Raw genomic sequence first — 4,316 nt, 5'->3', positions numbered from 1 at the left:
ACAGCAAGGTTTATCTCAAACTCAATCAACTCTGGATTCTGCAGTTCTTGCAGTACTGATAATCCGATACCCAACTCCTCAAACCTATACAGGCATAATTCTGCATCACAATACCACAACCAAGAGAGTGGTGTAACGTCCTTCCTACAAGTGACACACCATTTTCTCAGGTGCTTCAGGAGAGATCATAAATATGTCAGAAGGCCAACCAGGATGTTGTCTAAATATATAGCCTTCCTCGTATGACCAACCCTCTTTTCACTTGTAGAACAATTATAAAAAAATTCCTTCACCAATTTTGGCACCAAGACTTGAGGCCCATACTGATAAATTTTAGAAGGGCAGCATTTGCCAATAAAATTCCTTAATCTTTCATCATTTAGTCCATCCATCACCTTTTGAATTTTGGATTCAGTCTGTTGAACTTGATTCAAGCTCTGCTTCACTGAAACTTCGATAGATCGCAAGAAATCCACAAAAAACACTTTTCCTAATAGATGGCCGAATTTCAGCTCAATTATCATAGGACCATCAAGATAGAATCCTAGAGCTCTGGTGACATTGTCAGAAATCATTATCTTCTTTATTTTCATTTTCACTAGAACAGTTGCCAAACATGGGTTCACCGAAAAAGAACACCATGGTAATGTTGGAAATAATACTGATAGGGGGGTGAATTAGTATTAGCAAGTCAATAATATTTCATTTCCATAATCAGATTCATATACGCTACTTCAGTTAATTAAACTTGCGTGTATATGCAGCCGTATCTAAGGCAACTAGCATATACTCTTCAAACTTATAACTTAGTTAATTCATCATATGTTGATCTTTAATCTGTGCATCAGAACCATATAAACAATAACCAGGTGCAGTAAAACAGAATAGAGAATAAAACACATGAACACAAGATATAAGGTGGAAACCTAATGTGGGTGAAAACCACCTGCTGTAATCGTCTCTATCTTCTTTTAATAAGAAACTTCTTTTTACAAATTTTGTATTGGTGTAGACTTATACCAGTACGTAGGCTTCTACCTGCAGAAGGCTACAACCTTCTCTCATTCTCCAGCTTCTCCTGGAAGGGAGCTACAACCCCTTAGCTCTTGTACTAGCTGTTGTGTTTACTAGTACGTAGGTGCAGGCCTATAGAAGGCTACAACCTTCGCTTTTCTTCCAGGGACCACGTTTCATAAATTTTAAGACTAGATCCATCAATAACATCAATCAACCATCAATTATATTTACATCAACCAATATCCTTTGCACCAACCAAAAATGAATCAATCAATCACTTCTCAGAATGTTGTAACCAGAATACAGTAACAGTAACTAGAACCCAAGAAAGAACGAGAACACTGCAACAACAAATAGAAGTAGCTAAAGCATATTTTATTAGGTATACGCTACTTCAATGTGTCGAACTTACGTAGATACGCCGTTATCTCAAGGCGAACCTGCGTATACGTTGTTTTGATATGCAAAACCAACGTGTATACGCGCCTTTCCTAAAGTGAACCTGCGTACACATCTATAAATGATGATTTAAACTTTACAAAATTTCCAGATGTCAGTTATACCCAGATCATCATATTTACAGATTACAACATGCGCCAGTTATTCAGATAAAAGATCAAAACCACACAAATATACTTCTCTTCAAGCCTTAAGATCTTGACCCATCAATAGAACTTATCCTTCATTAAGCACTTAGGTTCATCCTTGATTCAGATCCAGTTGTGCACCATAACCCAATGACCTATATTCTATATCTTACTCTTCATTAGATATTCAATGCTTGAGTGCCTTTGCCTAATGATCTTCTCCTCCTTTTATAGTCTTAGGCCTTACTCAATACCATGGTCCAAAACCACTTAGAATCAATACCTTGGACCAAATACCTAGGGTCAACACTTTGGACAAGATACCTTGGACCAATACCATGGATCAAAATACCATGGACCAAATACCACGGACCAAAACTAAGTTTTCCAACATGTACGCGCCTTTCCTTCAATGAAAGTGCGTGTGTATGCTATACGCGCCTTTTTTTCTGCAAACCTACGTGTACATGCGGCTTGGTCGATGGGGAACCTGTATACCTCTCTTTCTTCATTTTGTGAGCTTGAACTGTGATCTGTCATCTGTGTGAGTTGCCATCAAGGACAACACCTATGTCATAGTGCCAAATCTGTATCATAATGCCAACAATCTCCCCCTTTGGACTTGATGGCAACCCCAAGTCACTCTCCCCCTTTGTCATCAAGGGCAAAGGGTTATGCTCCCCCTGAATGCATGCTGAATTCTCTGATATGCTAAAGTGTGTTGTCCATGCTCCCCCTGAATATAAGCAAGGTCTGCAAAAAGATGATTCTATACATACATCATAAATGACCTTCCTATCACTAATGACTCATACATACATCCATCTCCCAACCAAGTGGGGATATACCAAGTTTGACGCATCCACTCAATCAAGTGGGTATATACCAAATGATTATACATGTTAGAACCAGAACATTACATCATCCATCCCATGCATAGTGGGGAAACAAAATAGGTCGTTTCATGACCTTGTCAATAAAAGATATACATGACATAGAGACCAAATATCTAAAACAAGACAATGATAGTTATCAGAAACTATCATCAAAAACATCTGTCAATCACCATCCAGACCAGCAACCACCATCTCCCCCTGATCCTGTTCCACCTGAAGCAAAAACAACTGTGAATTTGTACCAAGACCTTCTAAGATAATGCCAACAATGCATTACTATAAGTATATGCTCCCCCTAAATCTGTGCCAGATGATCACTATCAGACCCATATCAGGCTCCTTTCATCCACTATTTTTCTTCAAACCAACATATACGCGACTGTATCCACAACAACTAGCATATGTACACGGATACACTTCATGAAACTCGTGTACAACCACTTTTCTCTGAAATAGATAAGTTTTAACAACAAGATGATGCATCAACTACTCCCAGCTTCTGTCTAAGATATTCAAATGTCTCTCTGGGCAGTGGTTTGGTGAATATATCAACAACCTGTTCTTTGGAGGGAACATATTCCAATTTGACTTTTTGTTCAAAAACTTGTTCACGTAGAAAATGATATTTGATGGGTATGTGCTTGGTCTTGGAATGCATGACTAGATTCCTTGAAATACTGATTGCACTTGTATTATCACATAGAATGGAGATGGGTGGAGTACATGTGATCTGAATGTCTTGTAACGTTTGCATCATCCAAAGGAGTTGTGTGCAGCAAGATGCAACAACCACATATTCTGCTTCAGCTGTAGATAATGCAATTGAACTTTGTTTCTTGCTGAACCAAGACACTAATCTGGAACCCATATAGAATGCACCACCACTAGTGCTTTTTCTATCATCCATGCTTCCTGCCCAATTTGCATCTGTATATGCATGAAGTGTAAGATCTGTATCCCTAGGATACCATAAACCAAAATTCTGAGTTCCTTGAAGATATTTGAAAATTCGTTTGACTGCATGAAGGTGTGATTCCTTTGGATTTGCTTGGAATCTTACAACTATTCCCACTACATGCATGATGTCTGGTCGGGTACCTGTTAGATAAAGTAAACTGCTAATCATGGATTTGTAGGTTGGTTGATGTACTGCTGTTGATTCATCATTTGAGCTGAGACTGCATCCTGTTACCATGGGGGTACATACTGGTTTAGAATCTTCCATGCTGTATTTTTTCAAGATTTGCTTGAGATACTTGGTTTGTGATAGAAAAATACCATCTTTATTTTGTTGAACTTGTAGGCCGAGAAAATATGTGAGCTCACCAAGCAAGGACATTTCAAATTCTTGCTGCATTACCAAAGAAAAGTTTTGACTCATGGCTTCTTCATTGCTACCAAAAATGATATCATCAACATACACAACAAGTATTAGCAATTTATCATTATCAATCTTTGTATATAGATTTCTATCAGCTAATCCTTTTGAAAAACCTTGTTGATGGAGGTATTTGTCAAGACGGTAATAGTAGGCCCTTGGAACTTGTTCTAGACCATAGAGAGCCTTTCTGAATCAGCATACAAGTTTTGGATCATTTCCAAGGATGAATCCATTTGGTTGCTCAATATATACTTCTTCTTCTAAGTCTCCATTAAGAAAGGCAGATTTTACATCCATTTGGTATACTTCGAATTTCTAAAAGCTAGAAAGAGCAAGGAACATTCTTATGGCTTCAAATATAGCAACAGGTGCAAAAGTTTCTTCAAAATCTATACCTTCTTGCTGAGCATATCCTTTACAAAGAAGTCTGGCCTT

Source organism: Pinus tabuliformis, chromosome 8 (assembly GCF_031772625.1).
Source record: "Pinus tabuliformis cultivar Carrire ecotype Pingquan chromosome 8, CPIR1, whole genome shotgun sequence".
Classification (NCBI taxonomy): domain Eukaryota; kingdom Viridiplantae; phylum Streptophyta; class Pinopsida; order Pinales; family Pinaceae; genus Pinus; species Pinus tabuliformis.
The sequence above is the reverse complement of the archived record's forward strand: the minus strand, read 5'-3'. Positions refer to the sequence as shown.